The following is a 23,863-nucleotide window of genomic DNA, read 5'->3' as shown; positions in this document are numbered from 1 at the left end:
CTCCAAAAGAGGGGCCTACCATAATTTGCATTAATAACTTAATTCATTGTCTTTCAATAATCCGACCCTTTAGGATTGTATCCTTGCTGACTCAAACTACTGGGTTGAGGGTAACGTCGCCTTCAAAAGAGGGGCCTACTACAATAACTAAGATAATCTCTTAAACAAGTGCAAAAGTGCGAAAATAATCAAAGGTTATACTAATACACGAGTCGGATCCAAGTGATTCATCTTGTCTATCTGTTATTATTTTTATTTTATTTTTCAGCATTTAGTTAGTTTTTATTTTCTTAGTTTAAAAATCTTTTCTAACATTTTGATTTGGTTAGACGTTGAGGATAAACCGGTACTAAAAGCTCTTGTGTCCTTGGACGACCTCGGTATCTTACCAACACTATACTACGTCCACGATGGGTGCACTTGCCCATATGTGTGTTTAGTGTTAGTGAATATCGTGTTTTATAAATTTAAAACTTGGCTAAAAGTGTAAAAAGGGCTTAAAATATACATCTAAAACATATACACACTGACACACATCAACTATCTCGGTCGGATTTGATAGAAACAGGCACTCCATGACGTGCCACAAGCTCCTTGAGATATATCTCTGCTAACTTCTTCGTGTTATCTTTCTCACTGATCGGTAAGAAATGTGCAGACTTTGTGAGTTGATTAAAAATCACCCAAGTCATATTGTGTCCTCTTGGGGTTCTCAATAGCTTTGTAATGAAATACATTGAGATCTGCTCCCACTTCCACACGAGAATCTTAGGTTATTGTAGCAGCCTGGTGGTTTCTGGTACTCCGTCTTAACTTTAGCACAAGTAAGATAGTTACCCACATATGTAGCAATATCGGCTTTCATCTTGGGCCACCAATAAAAATCCTTCAAGTCTTGGTACATCTTGTCAGATCCAGTGTTACACCCTGACTTTTGCGAAAGCGTGTTACGTGTGACTTGCTTAATATCATTGCATTCAACCATAACAAACAACTATATGATAGAAACCACGATGTTCATCCATAAATAAGATTCAAAATAATACAACCCATATTGTTTAACACCATACAACGACTTTGAGTTCAAATACAACCAACCAAAGTTTTAAGTTCTAGAATGGACTTTAACAAAAGACACTAATAAAACAAGGTTTTGAACCATGTATCTCATCCAAGATAAAATACACAATTCAAACCCTTCAATACTGGATGACATCGTTTATTGTAGACACGACTTGACACCTTGAACGCCCGCCAGATCCATTATCAATTCCCTGAAATACATGTAGTTTAAAAATGTGACATTTGTGATATGTAAACGATGTATGATATAAAACAATATCAATTATCAATGCAACGATGTGTTTTGGGGTCAATATTTGTGTATTTGTGTTTGACAATTTCTCATCTCAATTCTTGTTCGATTTCAAACTCTAAATCGCTTTCTAAAAAATTATACGCAAACTAATGCGTAAACGTAATAAGTTTAACACGACAAACACTCCGGAACATCAACATAATCTTAACATACCTTAAATAACCTTTACATAACTTAGAAATAAGTTTTGAAGGGTTTGGTATGGCTAAAACAAGTTTATTCGCTCACAGGGACTATACGCGTCAAACTGCAAAAGTCTGCTGATTCGTATAGTAACGTACACTCCGGAACATGATCATAAGTTAAACATACCATAAATATCCTATACATAGCTTTAAAATAGGCTTTGAGGGGTTTGGTATGCGAAAATAAACTTATTTGATCAAACAGGGACTAAAAGCGTCAAAAAGTGCATAAGTTTGCATTTACGCGCATATCTTACGTTCTGAACATATCCGGACATCCAAAAATTTTTGTAAATCATTAAAATATTTTATTTTAGTGATAGGAATGCAAAAATTCCATTCGTCACGCAATTTGGATCGTTTTTCGCGTCCCTTCGTGTTTCGTCGTAATTAACCGAATAACTTGACCGTATGACCAAACGAATCGACATCCAAGATATTTCCAAGAATATTTCATGTCCCCTATGCTTTAACATCATTGTAGAGCCTTGAAATTGGCTTAACGGGGTTTAAACGCGTCGAACATGGCTTAAACATGCTGTAGGGACCATTCTTACCAATTTGTGAAAGTTCTGGATCAGGTGGGTGGTGGCGTCACGTGACAGGGTACCCCCTGTGTGGTGGCGTGACGCGAGGGCAGCCCAGAGAGAGAATTCTCAATTCAGCAACCTGCACTTGTTTTTGAACCTTGTTTATCATCTTATGGGTATTTTTCTATGGATTTTGGGTGGTTTTAATCCTATCCAAACACTTGTTATGATCCTATGCTTGCTTGGGCAACACATCATACACTTGGCATCATCTTGGAGGCCCAATTCAACTATAAATACCCATCAATTTCTGCCCATTTCATTGCTCATTCCATCTCTTGGACTCTAAGTGAAGGATACCATCTTTGGATACCTTCTACCTGAGTTCTAGTTCATTTCTTTCAGCCATTAGAGCTTTGTAAGTCCTCTTTCATGGCTAATTCTTTATTTTCAGCCATTACAGGCTGAAAGTCAAATAGTTTGACTATCGTTTGACTTTCGGTTTTGACCACAAATTCGTCAAGTCAAAGTTCGTTCGAGCTTTGCAACGTGAGCGTAATCACGATGGTTATAGTCCCTTGTGACTATACCTACTGATTACCACGTTGATTAGTCGAAGTGACGAGTCAAAGTTTCGGTCAAAATGCCGATTACGCGCATTTTGCGACGAAACTATTTTCGGGTATCAAAACACTTTGTTTTGATATCAAACCTGTTTTCTAACTTAGTTAAACATGTTTTAACATGTTTAACTCGTCACTTTTAGTCTAGTGCTTGTATAGAGTCGTAAGTCAAGCGGTCTTGACAACTGCTTAGACTTTCGAACCCGACCCGTTTTGTCGATCGTTAGGATCCGACCAAGCATTTTTTGTGACCATAGTTGTATAGGGAATAACCTTCCGAGGTTATACCTTATGGTCAGTTAGTTTAATTAGTTGTATGATAGGTAGTTATATGCCTTAGGAAAATGACCAAAATGCCCTTTTCATGCATAATTTGAATTTAAGCATATGTAACCTAACTTTTGTAACTTCAACTGATTATGCAACATATTTAAACATGTTAGGGCATATAATACTTGTCATAGGACTAGTTAGGCGTCTCGAACGCGCATTTGCGCGAACGACACGTTAAAGTAGCGTAGACTACCTTGACGGGTCGTAAGCACTTTGGATAGGTTCCGATTTAGAATGTAGGCTTTGTTAAACCATATCACATGAGTTCCAATACTCATTTGGTTTACGAGACCTCATTCTACCCGATCTTCCGATTAGGTGTCGATTTATTAACTTAGCGATCCGATTACTAGGTACTACTTGATTTCCTTGGTTTGCCCGAGCTTTGTTAGTTCATTTAAATCGAGGATAATTTGCAATTCAATGTGAGTACATAGTTCTCCTATTTTACTGTTTTCAATTATTTTGGGGTGATACATATGTGTTAAACGATTTCGATGATTTCAAAAACGAATACTATGGTTTATGTTAAACATAACGATTTCGATAATGTGAACGAACTTGTTGGGACGTATTTACATAACGAATGACATTCATTAACAATGATCAAGCCGACCAGTAATAGGTTATGGTACCATAGGATCTGACAAATCCCGTTATCGGACTGCCGCCATGGTTATGTATGGGGGTTATGTGGGTAACGACTGAACCTGATGATTGTTAACTTACCCTTTGGTGTAAGTTAACACGAGTTGAACGATGGACGAGTTATAAAGGTTTGAATGTATTCACTAGACGACCAAAAGTTAGTTTTCACAATTAAAACATGAACGATTTGAACGATTGAACGATTTGAACTATTGGAACGATTTCAACGATATGAACGATTTGAACGATTGAATGATGGTTTATAACACAAACAAGTTAAACGAATTGAACGATTGGTTTTTGGTATGTGATTAAGTAACGGGACGGGTGTAATGTAATAAAAGCATGGTAGATACGCCGCTTGTACTTCTTATATATAAGTGCTTTTATCATATTACATTCCGTGGCGTTATTTAGTTCACTTGGACCAACGATTTTTAAACGATGACACGCAACGATGTTTACAATATGATATAAACCATAGAGTTTTATTACGAAAACGATTTACAATTTGGTTTACATAAACAAATGTTTTGGGTTAAGATTCATGGCATCGAGGTTCTATAAACTATAACTAACTTGTTTAATTTGGTTATTCATATTACAATACAAACATATTACAAAACAAGGTTTTCAATTACCGAGTCATGTAGTCAAACGAGGTATTTTAACATGTATACGAGCCATGAATCTGACACTCTCACAAAACCTATGTGCTCACCGGCATTTCTTTGCTGACTTTATTTTTACGTATGTTTCAGTTGGTGTTTGATGATGTTGAATGCTACTTGGATGCATGCTCACTTAGGATCGGACGAGGCCTTAGTGACTTAATAACAATGATAGAAGATGTGGGGTTGTTTTATCTTAAATTTCAAGACAATGTAAGTGGTTTATATTTAAATAAAATGAAACTATTAATCCATGTGTTGTGAAACAATAATTCTGTCGCTCCGCTCCCCGACGTTTCCGCCGCGGTTTGTTGTTTTACGCGGTCGGGGTGTGACAGAAAACATCAACAAAAGTTGAGCGAGTTCATGTGTTTTGTATGTATGCATGAATAATCCTTGTAAACATGTGTAAGTATGTATTTGTAAACCGGTATGAAAGCTTTTATGAACAGATCAATTAATGATTTGCAAGGTCATTAATATGTGTGCAATGGTGCAGGAAGGCTCAAACCTAGCAGACTTTGTACCGGGCTTCCAGATGGAAGACATAGTCACCACCTTCGGCCACATCTGGCCCAGGGGTGGGGCTCGCAACACCCAAATAGATCTATCACTCATGTCCCTTGTGTGACAACTCGAATTTCCAAGATTCCTATTTCGCATTTATTGCACGTTCATGTGTTGTTTAGTTGTTTAATTCAATAAGTAATTGGCTATAGAACTGTAACGTTTTGATACAATGAAGTGTATTGTGTGATTATGCATGGTTATGTGTTAATTGTGAAAGACTTGTCAAATATGTGAACTTGGTGGTGGAATTGTGAAATTGTTATGAGATGGTGTAATTGTGTAAAATAAAGTAATTCAGGGTGTATAGAGTAATTAGTGAAAATTAAACCATACTTAACCCTAATCTCTTTCACTAATCATTCCCTAATCATCACAAGAATCAAAACACGTACACCCATATTCCCTAATCCTCTCTACAACCATCTCCTCATCATTCTTGGATTCACAAGTTCTTTTGCATCAAGTTTGATTACCAATCCATCTAGAATCAAATCAAGGTCTATGAAGCACCGGTACGGCTTGGAGCCATGAGTACCCGTCCCGGGGACGACGTGGGGATGGAAACGCGCCGGAAACGCCATGGGGACGTCCCCCGGACGTTTCCGGGAATACGGGTACGGCATCAAAACGCTTCCGGGAAATTGGGGACGGTAGTTTGACGTTTCAGGGACGTTTCCTTAATATATTTGCCGTGAAAGATACTTTGGTGGAACACGGATACAAAAAGGCATGGAATTAAAGTGAAAAAAGCTTATAAATCGAAGATCTAAAATTATGATTCTGGTTTTTTTTTTCGGCCGGCGAACTCAAAGCAAATTGACGAAGAAGAAGATAAATAGAGAAGTAGGGGGCTATTTGATTAAAAACCTAAAGCCCACTTAAGTATAAGTAGGGGTCTATTTCTTAAAAAAAAGCCTATAAGTGTACTTTTTTTCAACCACACAGATTTCACACTTTTAAACTTTTTACCGGTTGTTTTTTGATTTTTTTAAAATGTTATATTCCTAGATGATGAAATAAGCCAATCAAAGTTATTATATAACTATATATTAACTTAACTTGTTTTCAGATTTATTTGATTCAGTATTTATCAGTTTATATATAGATTTGAAAAGATATTTTAGTAAAAATTTTATTTAATATATTTTTATTTTTTTATATATTTTTTGTCGTACCTTGGCCGTACCCGTATCTTGGATTTTTGAGTTTTGCCATTTTCCGTACCCGTATCGTCCCCGTACCCCAGTCTCGTACCTGTTCCCGTGCTACATAGATCAAGGTAATTGTTTAATCATTGTTTGTGATTAGTTGTTGATTGATTGATGCATGTAAGCCCTAGTTCTTCACAATACTAGTTCTGTAGTTATTGATTGAATCCTGATGATTGTGTTATGATGATGATTAGTCATGAAATCGTTTGTTTGATGACAAGATATGCTTGATATGATGAAGTTGTTAATTGTTTCGATTTCTGCAATACCATGAAATTAGGGTTTCTTGATTGTGTAAAAACGTAACTGTTTATTTGATGTTAGCGTAGTTTTCCAATCGATTCTGAGTTTTAATTGATGTTCATGTCTGAGTTTCATGGGTTGGGGTACAGTCCGACTTTTATTTATAACATGTTGTCCGACTTTTACTAGGAGTTTAATAGTCCGACCTTTATGAACCAAACAGGGTCTGAATTTTTAATCATGGATACATGTCCGAGCTTTATAGGAGTGATAGGGGTCCGAGTTTTAACCCAAGACCCTTGTCCGACCTTGTAAGCCCCCATATGGTCCGAGTTTTAGTGATTAACATGATGTCCGAGCCTTAATGTGTAACATAAGTCCGACCTTTATCAAGTACATGCTTGTCCGAGTTTGGTAAATGGGAAGTGTTGTCCGAGTTTAGTAATAAGGACCCTAGGTCCGAGTTTTGGGACTAGGTAAAGGGTCCGACTTTTTTAATTGAGTAGGCTGGGCCTGTCACACCCCCAAAAATCCACCTGCGGAGTACTACCGCTTGGAGGCGTGACTGACCAGGATCCAGCCACCAATCATACTGAACAAGCATATAAATAGTAATAAAAGTCTAACCAATACGATCGGTGTTCAAACAAAACAAAGTTTAAGTTGCAAGCGGAAGCATAAGTCTCAAAAGTAAAACATAAGTTCAATTGCTTCAAGTTTAACATGGTACGCAGCAATCCGTGTCCCACAACGACTCTCCTCCATGCAAGCTCTAACTGAGTACCTATGGTCCTGCAAAGCATGTAGTAACGAGTCAACAACTAGTTGAGTGAGTTCACAGTTGGGTGTTCGTTTTAGTTGTTTCGAAAACAGTTTCCTTTAACTGGCATCCTGCCGTGGGGGTTACCCCATAGTTTAAAAACGTGACTTGTTCATTCCCAGTTACTCTGGCATTCCAGCCGTGGGGGCTACCCCATGTTAGTTATCAGGCATTTCGGCCGTGGGGGCTACCCCATGCGTACACTAGACTCGTTACCATATCGACTGCTGACTGTAGTCATGTTTATGTGCCCTGAAACTGTCAATGTCTATCATCATTGACGTGCCCCAGATCCATTAGTTCACGCCCGTCCTCTGCGGCACGGTGTGAGGTTTGTCAGACCTAAATAGCGCTATCTAACTAATGACCCGCTCGCCATTGGCCCGGCGATTAAGTCGATATAAAAAGGAGGGACTTCGTGATAGAGTTTTAGTCTAGTACGAGTTATCCGTCCACAAGGACGAGGAATTACATTCCTGAACCATCGCTGTCCTACCCAAGGAGGACGAGGAATCCACGTTCCTTAACCCCGTTCCCAACCCAGGGAATCCCATGCTTTGTAGAGGGTGTGAACTCACCTTGGTTTGCTCGGCAGTTAATCACAGAAAGGGCAATCAAGTTGCAAGTGGTCAACTATGTCCTAACATAGATACCATTTACATCAGATTTAAACCAAGCGGTGCACGTACAAGTAACGATCCTAGCATACAAGTTCTATCATGGCAATTTCAACAACAGTGCACAACATATTCAGTTAATAGTAGCACGTATAGCCCATATGTTCAGCCCAATTACTTAAGCCCAAAACACGCATTAAATAGTAGCACAAGGAGTCCATAAGGCCGGCCCATTAACTTAGGCCCGTAACTAAGCAAGCCCAACAATTGCGGTTTCGAGTCGCAATCTAAGAAGGTCTAGGGTCATGCACGTGTTGGTCTCGAGTCGCAACCGGACTCGCAAGCGTGGTTTCGAGTCATACTGTTTGTGCTGATCATAGATGGTTGCGAGTCGCAACCTATGTCGCAACTATGGTTTCGGCTCATCATGCTATGGTTCCGAGTCGCAATCTATGTCGTAACTATGGTCTCGGCTCATCATGCTGTGGTTTCGAGTCGCAATCAGGGGTTTCGACTCCCCAGCACCTGCTGATCCTTCACAGTTTGTACTATCCAATGAAATTCATGCAGAATTATGTACTATCCACTAAACATGTTTTGTTGTCTAACATTTACCCAAAATGGATCAAACGATTCAGATTTCAAATATTCAAAGCACCTTCAAAGCACATTCAAGTTGTTCTTCATATACATTCAAAACACATTCATCATGTTCATCAATATTCATAACCTAAACAACCCTTATTCTACACATTTTGCATCAATCATAAACATAATCATGAATCGCAATATCACACATTTAACATAACACCACAAACTCGGTTCTATACTAAGCCGATTATATGACATATGTAAATCGGTTTCATGAACATCAACAACTAGTGGTTTAAGCTTCATTTAAACACCAAATATCATAACTCTTCATGCAATATATTCAAAATCAAGACATGTTAATCGATTTATCATCATCACACACATAAAACATCATCAAGCATACCCTACACTAGTTAAATCATATCCTTCATATTATCATTCAACAACAACAAACATTGATCAATAAACATCATAAATACTAACCGGTTGATGGGTTTCGAGGATGTGTGAGCTTCCAACCGATTGTGTGTGTGAGCCGATCCAAGAATCCAATCCGAAAGTGAGGAGTGTGTTTGTGTCTCTAGGGTTTTAGTGAGAGGGAAGTAGGAGAGTGTGTGAGAGTGAGTGTGTATGGTTGCCCAAAGAATGGCAAGGTTGGCAAGAAGTATGATATATATATTAGTTCCACAAGGTAAACCCTAATGGGTTTACAAATCGGCTAAGGGGTTTTACGGCCCAAATGGCCCAACCGGTTACTGTTCACTCGAGACCACATGGTCTCGAGTCGAGTTCTCGTGTCTCGGGTCGCATACATACAAGCATACACATAAGCATAATATATAGTTCACACAAAATGTTCGCATATATCATTACACCAATCATGTCAACTAATCACATAACGTACAAGCATGTTACATCAAGACACAACGAAAGGTTCTAAATTTCGAGTTGTCACATCATCCCCAAGTTGAAAGAAATTTCGTCCCGAAATTTGATGGCACTCACTGAGGAAGCTAGTTAAGTTGCATGGTTTTCCCGGTTTTCCTGGGGTGTCACATCCTCCCCCCGTTGATCTGGAATTTCGTCCCGAAATTCCGTAGCTTCAGCCTCAGTAGTGGTCGTACCGTTTGCAAACAGTTGGGGATACTTTTGTTTCATCCGATCTTCGCGCTCCCAGGTGAACTCTGGGCCGCGACGTGAGTTCCAACGAACTCGAACGAGAGGTATTCTAGTGCTCTTGAGGACCTTAACATCCCGGTCCGTGATTTCGACTGGTTCCTCGACGAATTTCAATTGTTCGTCGATCGTGAGTTCCTTCAGAGGAACTACATGGGTCTCATCTGACAGACACTTCTTCAGATTCGACACATGGAAAACATTGTGAACTGCACCGAGTTCTGCTGGTAAGTTCAGTCTGTAGGCCACCTTGCCTATTTTCTCAATGATTCGAAAGGTCCAACGTATCGTGGGTTGAGTTTGCCTCGTTTACCAAAACGAACCACACCCTTCCAGGGTGAAACTTTGAGTAATACCCGCTCCCCAACCTGGAGCTCAAGTGATTTCCTGCCCTTATCGGCGTAGGCCTTCTGACGGTCTCGAGCGGCCGCCATGCGTTGTCGTATTTGAGCAATCCGCTCAGTAGTGTCTACCACATGTTCTGGACCAGTGATTTGACTATCCCCCACCTCTGCCCAACAAAGAGGTGACTGGCATTTACGTCCGTACAATGCCTCAAACGGAGCAGCTTTAATGCTGGTGTGGTAGCTGTTATTGTACGAGAATTCCACAAGTGGCAGATGCTTTTCCCAGCTGTTGCCAAAGTCGATTACGCATGCTCGAAGCATGTCTTCTAAGGTCTGGATAGTGCGCTAGGACTGCCCGTCCGTCTGTGGGTGATACGCTGTGCTCATATCTAGACGTGAGCCAAAAGACTTGTGCATTGCCTGCCACAGTTCCGAAGTAAAACGTGCATCTCGATCAGAGATGATAGAGGTGGGCACCCCGTGCCTCGAAACAACTTCCCTGAGGTATATTTCCGCTAAAGTGGAGAATTTATCCGTCTCCTTAATTGCCAAGAAGTGTGCGGATTTCATGAGTCGATCTACGATCACCCAAATAGTATCGTTTCCGCGTTGAGATCTGGGTAGGCCAGTAACGAAATCCATGGAAATTTGCTCCCACTTCCATTGTGGTATCTCTGGTTGTTGGAGTAGGCCTGAGGGTTTCTGATATTCTTTCTTGACTCGCGCACAAGTCAAACACTTGCTGACGTAGGTTGCTATGTGGGCCTTCATGCTAGGCCACCAATACGTAGTTTTAATATCGTGGTACATCTTGTCCGAACCAGGGTGTACCGAGTAGCGAGATTTGTGTGCTTCATCCATCACAAGTTCTCGTAGGTCGCCATAGAGTGGGACCCAAATGCGTCCTGTTACGTAGTAAGCACCGTCTTCCTTCTGTTCTAAGCGTTGCCTTGACCCGCGTAGGGCTTCAGCCCTGACGTTTTCTGGTTTCAGTGCTTCTATCTGAGCAGCTCGTATTTGAGAAGGGAGACTAGAATGTATAGTGAGTTGTAAAGCTCTCACGCGCTTAGGCGCAGTGTCCTTTCGACTGAGGGCGTCAGCCACAACATTGGCCTTGCCCGGGTGATACCTGATGGAGCACTCGTAGTCATTCAGTAGTTCGACCCATCGTCGTTGCCGCATATTCAGTTCCTTCTGCTTGAATATGTGCTCTAGGCTCCTGTGGTCGGTGTAGATGGCGCACTTGGTTCCGTACAGGTAGTGCCGCCATAACTTAAGTGCGAAAACAACAGCTCCCAGCTCCAAATCGTGTGTAGTGTAGTTCTTCTCGTGAACTTTGAGTTGTCGTGAGGCGTAGGCTATGACTTTATCTCGTTGCATCAATACACAACCAAGACCTTGAATTGATGCATCACAGTAAACCACAAAATCGTCTGTGCCCTCTGGCAGTGAAAGGATAGGTGCACTACAAAGTCTATCCTTTAGATGCTGAAAAGCTAACTCTTGTGCATTTCCCCAATGATAAACAACGCCTTTCTGCGTTAGCGAGGTGAGAGGCTGCGCGATCTTAGAAAAATCCTTAATGAATCTCCTGTAGTAACCTGCCAATCCCAAGAATTGGCGAATTTCCTTTGGTGTGCGAGGTGCAGGCCAGTTCTTAATAGAGTCTACCTTGGATGGATCAACGTGAATCCCATCCTTGTTTACCACGTGGCCTAGGAAATGGACCTCACGAAGCCAGAAGTCGCATTTCGAGAACTTTGCGTAAAGCTGTTCTGTTCGAAGGAGTTCCAGAATAAGTCGTAGGTGCTGTTCGTGCTCCTCTGTACTCTTAGAATAGATCAGGATGTCGTCGATGAAGACTATAACGAACTTGTCCAGATAAGGCTTGCACACTCGGTTCATCAAGTCCATGAAAACTGCGGGTGCGTTTGTCAGCCCAAACGGCATGACCAAAAACTCGTAGTGCCCATATCGAGTTCTAAAGGCTGTCTTAGAGACATCCTCCTCTCGAACTCTCAACTGGTGATATCCCGATCTCAGATCGATCTTTGAATAGTAGCTCGACCCCTGTAACTGGTCGAACAAGTCGTCAATGCGTGGTAGAGGATAACGGTTCTTCACAGTCACCTTGTTGAGTTCACGATAGTCGATACACATTCTGAAGGTACCGTCCTTCTTTTTCACAAATAGTACTGGAGCTCCCCAAGGCGATGAGCTAGGACGAATGAAACCCTTATCCAAGAGTTCTTGTAGTTGCGTGGAGAGTTCTTCCAACTCTGATGGAGCTAAACGATAAGGTGCACGTGCTATAGGCGCAGCTCCAGGAGCTAATTCAATCTGAAACTCGACTTGGCGATGGGGTGGAAGACCAGGTAATTCCTTAGGGAATACCTCAGGATAGTCACGTACAACTGGAAAATCTTCTAGCTTCTTCTCTTTCTCTGTGATGTCAGTAACGAGAGCCAAAACTGCAGTGTGGCCCTTTCGTAAGCACTTCTGGGCTTTAAGAAGAGAGATGATGTTCTCAACAGCACTTCTCTTGTCGCCACGAATCAGGAGAGGTTCATGACCAAAACCAGGAATACGAACGATCTTCTCGTTGCAAAGAATCTCTGCTCGGTGTTGGGATAACCAATCCATCCCAATGACAACGTCGAAACTACCCAAGACGATAGGGATAAGGTCAATAGAGAAGGTCTGGTTAGCGAGAATAAGTTGGCAACCTTTGACTACGTGTGAGGCCTCCAGACTCTTACCATTAGCTAGCTCTACAGTGTGCTTGGTGTTCAGGGGTGTTGGAATACGCTTAAGCATTTTACTAACTTCTAGTGACACATAGCTAGTATCGGCACCCGAATCAAATAAGACTGTAACATAAAAGTCGTCGAGAAGGAACTTACCCGTCACCACGTTAGGATCATTCCTTGCTTCACCTTGGCCAATCACGAACACTCGTCCCCTGGCACCATTGTTGTTGTTGTGGTTCCCATTGTTACCATTCCCCTGATTGTTGTTGTTGTTGTTCTGGTTCAGTTGGGGACAATCTTTCTTGAAGTGGCCTTCAGCTCCACACTGAAAGCACCCTTTGTTGTTACCCTGTTGCTGCCGCTGATTCTGTTGAGGTTGCTGACGATTCTGATTGGCGGGGTATGCGCTCCTGCAATCCTTTTCAACATGACCAGGCTTGTTGCACCGATGACAGTTGCCCCTGGTGCATGGCCTACTGTGGTGTAGGTTGCAACGATTGCATTTGGGGTGATTCCCCTTGTACCCACCATGACTTTGACCACCAGACGATTGCTGACTGGGGCTCTTGTGGTCATCAGTCTTTCTCTGCTGAGACTGAGATTGCATAGAAGTTGAACCCTTGCTTGAAGTTCCATCCCATTTCCGTTTGTTCTCACTAGAGGTACCAGAAGTAGTTGCAGCACCTATGCGCTTTGGTAACTTGTTCTGCTCCACCGCCTGATCAGTAAGACGGTGAGCCAACTGAACAACCTGCTGGATAGTGGCCAAGTTTGCTGAAGTCACATGACTTTGGATCTCTGGCACCAAGCCCTTGAGATACAGTTCAATTCGCTTATAGGGAGGGTCCACCATAGTAGGACACAATACGGCAAGCTCATGCGATCTCTTAGTATACGCCTCAATCTCTGACCCCGTCATCTTGAGGTTGTAGAACTCGTCTTCCAACTTATGGATGTCATCGCGACTGCAGTATTCCTCCCTGATCATTTCCTTGAAAGTTTCCCATGAGGTGGCGTTGGCAGCAACCAACCCCAGCATTTGCACTTGAGCATTCCACCACGTGAGGGCCAAACCCTCGAGAGTACCAGTAGCGTACTTCACCCTGCGTGCTTCAGGGCATTCACACATTTCGAACACAGATTCTAGTTTCTCAAACCAGTGGAGGAGACCTACAGCTCCTTCAGTTCCGCTAAAAGTAGTGGGTTGGCAGTCCATAAAGGTCTTAAAAGTGCACACCGGTGCCTGAGCATGTTGACCTAAGGTAGGTGAAAGAAAGACAGAGTTTAACACAAAGGTTGGTTCACGAGAGTAGGATCCTAAAGATCCTAGGATAAGTTCGGACTGCAGGATATACCTCCTGCGTATGCAGCTGCGAGTGCTGCGGTAACTCGTTCGTTGATCAAAGCCGTCAACTGGGCTTGTGTCATGTTAACGCGTCCAGACATGATTCTTCATAACAAGAGTAATACGAGTGAGAGAGGTTCGCGAAAGTACGATGGTAGGATGGAGTAAGCACACACGTGTTCAAACAACAGTATTTATACCAATCAAGCATACCATGGGCAATGTACTATGTATCTAACAAGTAGGCAATATACACATATCATATCACCTAGAATGTCGAGCCTTGCATGTGGAGTGGAGCGTCGTTGTGGACCGTTGAGCACTATACCGGTTATAGTCTGGTTTTAACAAAAACGTTTCCCCTTTATTAAAACCAAGTTCACTATAACCAATGGCTCTGATACCAATCTGTCACACCCCCAAAAATCCACCTGCGGAGTACTACCGCTTGGAGGCGTGACTGACCAGGATCCAGCCACCAATCATACTGAACAAGCATATAAATAGTTATAAAAGTCTAACCAATACGATCGGTGTTCAAACAAAACAAAGTTTAAGTTGCAAGCGGAAGCATAAGTCTCAAAAGTAAAACATAAGTTCAATTGCTTCAAGTTTAACATGGTACGCAGCAATCCGTGTCCCACAACGACTCTCCTCCATGCAAGCTCTAACTGAGTACCTATGGTCCTGCAAAGCATGTAGTAACGAGTCAACAACTAGTTGAGTGAGTTCACAGTTGGGTGTTCGTTTTAGTTGTTTCGAAAACAGTTTCCTTTAACTGGCATCCTGCCGTGGGGGTTACCCCATAGTTTAAAAACGTGACTTGTTCATTCCCAGTTACTCTGGCATTCCAGCCGTGGGGGCTACCCCATGTTAGTTATCAGGCATTTCGGCCGTGGGGGCTACCCCATGCGTACACTAGACTCGTTACCATATCGACTGCTGACTGTAGTCATGTTTATGTGCCCTGAAACTGTCAATGTCTATCATCATTGACGTGCCCCAGATCCATTAGTTCACGCCCGTCCTCTGCGGCACGGTGTGAGGTTTGTCAGACCTAAATAGCGCTATCTAACTAATGACCCGCTCGCCATTGGCCCGGCGATTAAGTCGATATAAAAAGGAGGGACTTCGTGATAGAGTTTTAGTCTAGTACGAGTTATCCGTCCACAAGGACGAGGAATTACATTCCTGAACCATCGCTGTCCTACCCAAGGAGGACGAGGAATCCACGTTCCTTAACCCCGTTCCCAACCCAGGGAATCCCATGCTTTGTAGAGGGTGTGAACTCACCTTGGTTTGCTCGGCAGTTAATCACAGAAAGGGCAATCAAGTTGCAAGTGGTCAACTATGTCCTAACATAGATACCATTTACATCATATTTAAACCAAGCGGTGCACGTACAAGTAACGATCCTAGCATACAAGTTCTATCATGGCAATTTCAACAACAGTGCACAACATATTCAGTTAACAGTAGCACGTATAGCCCATATGTTCAGCCCAATTACTTAAGCCCAAAACACGCATTAAATAGTAGCACAAGGAGTCCATAAGGCCGGCCCATTAACTTAGGCCCGTAACTAAGCAAGCCCAACAATTGCGGTTTCGAGTCGCAATCTAAGAAGGTCTAGGGTCATGCACGTGTTGGTCTCGAGTCGCAACCGGACTCGCAAGCGTGGTTTCGAGTCATACTGTTTGTGCTGATCATAGATGGTTGCGAGTCGCAACCTACGTCGCAACTATGGTTTCGGCTCGTCATGCTATGGTTCCGAGTCACAATCTATGTCGTAACTATGGTCTCGGCTCATCATGCTGTGGTTTCGAGTCGCAATCAGGGGTTTCGACTCCCCAGCACCTGCTGATCCTTCACAGTTTGTACTATCCAATGAAATTCATGCAGAATTATGTACTATCCACTAAACATGTTTTGTTGTCTAACATTTACCCAAAATGGATCAAACAATTCAGATTTCAAATATTCAAAGCACCTTCAAAGCACATTCAAGTTGTTCTTCATATACATTCAAAACACATTCATCATGTTCATCAATATTCATAACCTAAACAACCCTTATTCTACACATTTTGCATCAATCATAAACATAATCATGAATCGCAATATCACACATTTAACATAACACCACAAACTCGGTTCTATACTAAGCCGATTATATGACATATGTAAATCGGTTTCATGAACATCAACAACTAGTGGTTTAAGCTTCATTTAAACACCAAATATCATAACTCTTCATGCAATATATTCAAAATCAAGACATGTTAATCGATTTATCATCATCACACACATAAAACATCATCAAGCATACCCTACACTAGTTAAATCATATCCTTCATATTATCATTCAACAACAACAAACATTGATCAATAAACATCATAAATACTAACCGGTTGATGGGTTTCGAGGATGTGTGAGCTTCCAACCGATTGTGTGTGTGAGCCGATCCAAGAATCCAATCCGAAAGTGAGGAGTGTGTTTGTGTCTCTAGGGTTTTAGTGAGAGGGAAGTAGGAGAGTGTGTGAGAGTGAGTGTGTATGGTTGCCCAAAGAATGGCAAGGTTGGCAAGAAGTATGATATATATATTAGTTCCACAAGGTGCACCCTAATGGGTTTACAAATCGGCTAAGGGGTTTTACGGCCCAAATGGCCCAACCGGTTACTGTTCACTCGAGACCACATGGTCTCGAGTCGAGTTCTCGTGTCTCGGGTCGCATACATACAAGCATACACATAAGCATAATATATAGTTCACACAAAATGTTCGCATATATCATTACACCAATCATGTCAACTAATCACATAACGTACAAGCATGTCACATCAAGACACAACGAAAGGTTCTAAATTTCGAGTTGTCACATCATCCCCAAGTTGAAAGAAATTTCGTCCCGAAATTTGATGGCACTCACTGAGGAAGCTAGTTAAGTTGCATGGTTTTCCCGGTTTTCCTGGGGTGTCACAGGGCCGAGTTGTAGTAACAAGCATGGTCCGACTTTCAAAGATCTTAAGCATGGTCCGAATTTTTGTATGATACATGGGTGTCCGACCTTTTTTTCATTGTGCATGGGTTATCCGACTTTTGTAATGAGCATAAGGGGTCCGAGTTCTTAGACAGTGAAGGATCCGAGTTTTTGTTAAACATACATGTCCAAGTCTACTCATACATTTATGTGTCCGAGTTTTGTTATATCTACATATCCGAGTTCCTACTTATGCACGTATGTCCGAATTATTGTTATACATATATGCCCGAGTTTCATGCTTGAGTACCTAGTCTGAGTTTGTGATTTATATGTGATCTCGTTGAATGACTGACACGAAAATTCTGTTAGCTGCTAACCCTGTTAAGTCAAGACTGTTAACTCGGTTGATTCTGATTTGACTCTGTTGTTCCGATTAGCTCCGTTACGTAAGTTAACTATGTTTGATGCATTGATTATGTTAAGCATGACATTAGAAAGGGACTTGCGTGTGATTTGGAACCTCGTATGGAATGATTAATCGTTTATGTATTGCATGATGTAACTGTCAGACACACTTTGCGATATTGAGTGCATGCAAAGCCTTACAATCCTGTACTGATTGAAAATACGTGTATAGATATAGGACTTGACTGATTACTTGAGAACATACTTTAGCATACCGAGCAAACCAAGGTGAGTTCACACAGCCAAGGCATGGGGTTCCCGGGTGGGAATGGGATTTGATGAACTATTGTACATACTCCGCTGATAGAACTACGACTAGACTAGTAACACTTATTGAACTGATCTTCGCACACCTGCCAAGGGTTGGCCGCGATATTATGACTGACTTCGCACACCTGCCTTTGGAAGGCCGCGAACTGAAATTTACTAATCTTCGCACACCTGCCTGGTAGGCCGTGATACAGATAAACCTAGTCTAGAATACTCGGGATGAACATCCCCTAATATCTTCGCATACCTGCCTGGGAGGCCGCGATGGAAACTAATACGATACATGACATAACGAACGAACATACTACTACTCACACTATACTATTACTGAACTGTTAACTGTGAACTCGCTCAACTAGTTGTTGATCATCTGTTACATGCCTTGCAGGTCGTTAGATACATGGAGCTTGCACAGGGAGAAGCTGGTCGTTGTGGGCTTGGATCGTGATTATCTTGTTAAACACTTATGATACTTGATACTTATTTACGATGGGTTTTATTTATACGCTTCCGCTAAACAATGATAACTTACTTATGATTTGGAACACCTTTCATATGGATTTGGTTTGGTTTAAATGACAATTACTTTTACTATATATATCGTTCTATATGATTGGTGGCTTGATCCTGGTCATGTCACGCCTCCTAGCGATGGTACTCCGCGTGTGGATTTTGGGGGTGTGACAGATTGGTATCAGAGCCATTGGTTATAGAGAACTTGGTTTTAATATGGGAAAACGTTTTTATTAAAACCAGACTATAACCAGAACAGTGCTCTCAACGATCCACAACGACGCTTCGCTCCACGTGCAAGACTCAACATCCTAGGTAATAAGGTTTATGTTTATTGCCTACTTGCTAGAAATGCATAGAACTTTGCTCGCAGTATGCTACATTACTTTGCTCACTACTTGTTATTGCTTGAGAACACCTATGTGCTTACACTCTTCTGTCATCGCACTATTCGCGGACCTTTCTCACTTATGTTGCCTTTGATGTGAAGATCAATGGCCGGACGAATCAACATGACACAAGCCCAGTTGACGGCTTTCGTTAACGAACAAGTAGCTGCGGCACTTGCAGCTGCTCAAGCAGGTAGTATACCCTGCAGTTTAGACTCACACTGGGATCTTTAGATCCTACCTTAACTCTTGTATTTAACTTTGTCCTATTCGTACACAATAGGTCAACACGCTCAGCAGCCCGTCTGCACTTTCAAGAACTTCATGGACTGTCGTCCAAGCTCATTCAGTGGCACCGAGGGGGCAGTGGGACTCCTCCATTGGTTTGAGAAGCTAGAATCTGTGTTCGAAATGTGTGAATGCCCTGAGGCTCGCAGGGTCAAGTACGCCACTGGCACTTTGGAAGGAATCGCGTTGACTTGGTGGAACGCGCAAGTACAGATCCTAGGGTTGGCAGCTGCTAACGCCACCCCTTGGAATGATTTCAAGGAATTGATCAAAAGGGAATACTGCACTCGTGAAGACATTCACAAGCTGGAAGATGAACTGTATCACTTGAAAATGGTTGGGTCAGAGATCGAAGCTTATACCAAACGGTCGAATGAGCTGGCCGTCCTGTGTCCAACTATGGTGGACCCTCCTTACAAGCGTATCGAGTTGTACCTCAAGGGATTAGCACCAGAGATTCAGAGCCATGTGACATCGGCTAATCTTGACAACATTCAGGCTATTCAGCGCCTCGCTCACCGCATTACAGATCAGGCAGTGGATCAGAACAGGCTGCCAAAACGTGTCAAGGCTACCACTACTGCTGTCACTACTTCTGCTACTCCCAGTGACAACAAGAGAAAATGGGAGGGGGATTCCAGCAAGGGATCAGTTTCTGTTCAGTCTCAGCAGCGCAAGACAAATGACTACCAGAATCCGAGTCAGCAATCATCTGGCAGTCAGGGGCAGGGTGGATATCGGGGAATTCACCCATGGTGTAATAAGTGCAACAAACACCACAGCGGAAGATGTCGCAGGGAACGTTGTCAAAGATGCCTCAAGATGGGTCATGAGGCTAAGGATTGTAGAAGCTCACGGCCAGCAAATCAGAACCAGCAACTCCCACCGCCAGCTCCACAGAACCAGCACCAGCAGCCACAGCGTGGAAACCGGGGATGTTTCCAGTGTGGGGCTGAGGGTCACTTCAAACGCGATTGCCCTCAACTGAACCAGAACCAGAATCGCGACAACAACAATCAGGGCAACGGGAACAATAACAACAACAATGGGGGAAACAACAACAACAATGGCAACGAAGCTCGGGGTCGTGCTTTTGTGTTGGGTCGGGGCGACGCCATGAATGATCCCAATGTGGTTATGGGTAAGTTTCTTCTCGACGATATTTATGTTACTGTCTTATTTGATTCGGGTGCTGACACAAGTTATATGTCCTTGAAAATGAGTAAATTGTTAAAACGTACACCAACACCCCTAAACACCAAACATGTCGTAGAGTTAGCAAATGGTAAGAGTGTAGAAGCCACGCATGTAGTCAAGGGTTGTAACATCGTTCTAGCGGGTCAGACCTTCTCGATTGATCTTATTCCAATAGTTCTGGGTAGTTTCGACATCGTCATCGGCATGGATTGGTTATCCCAGCATCACGCAGAGATTTTATGCAAGGAAAAGGTCATTCGTATTCCTCGTTCTAGTCAAGAACCTCTCGAAGTTCAAGGCGACAAGAGTGGTGCCGTGGTTGGCATCATTTCTTTCTTGAAGGCGCAGAAATGTTTACGAAAGGGTCACATGGCCATTCTGGCACTTGTCACTGATGCATCAGCAAAGGAAAAGAAGCTGGAGGATATTCCAGTTGTACGTGACTTTCCTCACCTGAAGATTTACCCGGTTTACCGCCTCACCGCCAAGTCGAATTCCAGATTGAGTTAGCTCCTGGAGCAGCCCCTATAGCTCGCGCGCCGTATCGTTTAGCTCCAACTGAACTGGAGGAACTGTCAAAGCAACTGCAAGAGCTCTTGGAAAAGGGCTTCATTCGTCCAAGCTCTTCGCCTTGGGGAGCTCCAGTATTATTTGTGAAAAAGAAGGATGGCACTTTCAGAATGTGCATCGATTACCGCGAACTGAACAAGGTCACAGTGAAGAACCGCTATCCTCTTCCACGCATTGACGACTTATTCGACCAGTTGCAAGGGTCGAGCTACTACTCCAAGATTGATCTGAGGTCAGGGTATCATCAGTTGAGAGTCCGGGATGAGGACGTCTCCAAGACAGCATTTAGAACTCGCTACGGCCACTACGAGTTTCTTGTCATGCCATTCGGGCTTACGAATGCGCCTGCAGTCTTCATGGATCTTATGAACAGGGTGTGCAAACCCTATCTTGACAAGTTCGTCATTGTCTTCATCGAAGACATTCTGATCTACTCCAAGAGTCAGGAGGAGCACGAGCAGCACTTACGCCTTATCTTGGAACTTCTTCGAAAGGAACAACTGTACGCAAAGTTTTCAAAATGCGACTTCTAGCTTCGTGAAGTCCACTTTTTAGGCCATGCGGTGAACAGGGATAGGATTCATGTTGATCCATCCAAGGTAGATTCGATCAGGAACTGGCCTGCACCGCGTACACCAACAGAAATACGCCAATTCTTGGGTTTGGCGGGGTATTACAGACGATTCATCAAAGACTTTTCGAAGATCGCTCAGCCGCTCACTATGTTGACACAGAAAGGTGTTACCTATCGTTGGGGTAATACACAAGAAACTGCTTTTCAGTACCTAAAGGATAGGCTATGCAGCGCACCTATTCTCTCATTGCCAGAAGGCACGGATGATTTTGTAGTCTTTTGTGACGCGTCGATACAGGGGCTTGGTTGTGTATTGATGCAGCGGGATAAAGTTATTGCCTACGCCTCTCGTCAACTCAAAGTTCATGAACGGAATTACACGACGCACGATTTAGAGCTGGGAGCTGTTGTTTTTGCGCTCAAGATATGGCGACACTACCTGTACGGTACCAAGTGCACAATTTACACCGATCACAGGAGTCTCGAGCATATCTTCAAGCAGAAGGAATTGAACATGCGTCAACGACGATGGGTCGAGTTACTTAATGATTACGAATGCGCCATCAAGTACCATCCAGGCAAGGCCAATGTTGTGGCTGACGCCCTCAGTCGGAAAGACACTCTACCTAGACGCGTACGAGCCTTGCAGCTCACTATTCAGTTCAGTCTTCCTGCACAAATACGAACTGCTCAGATGGAAGCATTAAAGCCTGAAAATGTCAAAGCTGAAGCTTTACGCGGCTCAAGGCAACGAATGGAACAAAAGGAAGACGGCGCATACTATGTAACGGGGCGTATTTGGGTCCCACTGTATGGCGGCTTACGAGAGCTTGTAATGGACGAAGCTCACAAGTCTCGCTACTCGGTACATCTAGGGTCGGATAAAATGTACCACGATCTCAAAACTACATACTGGTGGCCTAGCATGAAGGCCCACATTGCAACCTACGTCGGCAAGTGTTTGACATGTGCAAAAGTCAAAGTGGAGTATCAGAAACCAGCGGGCCTACTTCAACAACCCAGGATACCACAGTGGAAATGGGAAGAAATTTCCATGGATTTTGTTACAGGCCTACCTAGATCTCAGCGTGGGAATGATACCATATGGGTGATCGTGGATCGACTCACCAAGTCTGCACACTTCCTGGCTATTAAGGAAACGGATAAGTTCTCCACTCTCGCAGACGTTTATCTTAAAGAAGTTGTTTCGAGGCACGGGGTGCCCACCTCCATCATTTCGGATCGGGATGCACGATTCACGTCAGAGCTATGGCAAGCGATGCACAAATCTTTTGGCTCACGATTAGACATGAGCACAGCATATCATCCTCAGATGGATGGGCAGTCTGAGCGAACGATCCAAACTCTTGAAGACATGCTTCGGGCATGTGTTATCGATTTCGGCAACGGCTGGGAGAAGCACCTCCCTTTGGTGGAGTTCTCATACAATAACAGTTATCACACCAGCATACAAGCCGCTCCATTCGAGGCATTGTACGGGCGTAAATGCCGGTCACCTCTCTGTTGGGCAGAGGTGGGGGATAGTCAGATCACGGGTCCGGATATTGTAGTGGACGCCACAGAAAAGATTGCACAAATACGACAACGCATGGCGGCAGCACGCGACCGTCAGAAAGCCTACGCGGACAAGCGTAGGAAGCCATTGGAATTTCAGGTCGGGGATCGGGTTTTACTTAAAGTCTCACCCTGGAAGGGTGTGGTTCGTTTTGGCAAACGGGGCAAATTGAATCCGCGGTATGTCGGACCGTTTGAGATCATTGAAAGAATAGGCAAAGTGGCCTACAAGCTAAACCTACCAGCTGAACTTGGTGCAGTTCACAATGTATTTCACGTGTCGAATCTGAAGAAGTGCCTGTCAGATGAGACCCTCATAGTTCCTTTTAAGGAACTCACTATCGACGAGCGGTTGCAGTTCGTCGAGGAGCCAGTTGAAATCACGGACCGGGATGTTAAGGTCCTCAAACACAAGAGAATCCCTCTTGTTCGAGTTCGTTGGAACTCCCGACGTGGCCCAGAGTACACCTGGGAACGCGAAGACCAAATGAAAGAAAAGTACCCCCAGTTATTCGGAACCAATGCAACCACTACTGAGACTGAAGCTACTACTACGGAATTTCGGGACGAAATTCCAAATCAACGGGGGGATGATGTGACACCCCAGGAAAACCAGTAAACGATACAGATTACCTAGCTTCCTCAGTGAGTGCGTACCAAATTTCGGGACGAAATTTCTTTCAAGTTGGGGATAATGTGACAACTCGAATTTCCAAGATTCCTATTTCGCATTTATTGCACGTTCATGTGTTGTTTAGTTGTTTAATTCAATAAGTAATTGGCTATAGAACTGTAACGTTTTGATACAATGAAGTGTATTGTGTGATTATGCATGGTTATGTGTTAATTGTGAAAGACTTGTCAAATATGTGAACTTGGTGGTGGAATTGTGAAATTGTTATGAGATGGTGTAATTGTGTAAAATAAAGTAATTCAGGGTGTATAGAGTAATTAGTGAAAATTAAACCATACTTAACCCTAATCTCTTTCACTAAT

This window comes from Helianthus annuus, chromosome 8 (assembly GCF_002127325.2).
Source record: "Helianthus annuus cultivar XRQ/B chromosome 8, HanXRQr2.0-SUNRISE, whole genome shotgun sequence".
NCBI classification, from domain to species: domain Eukaryota; kingdom Viridiplantae; phylum Streptophyta; class Magnoliopsida; order Asterales; family Asteraceae; genus Helianthus; species Helianthus annuus.
Note: the sequence above shows the minus strand (reverse complement) of the source record.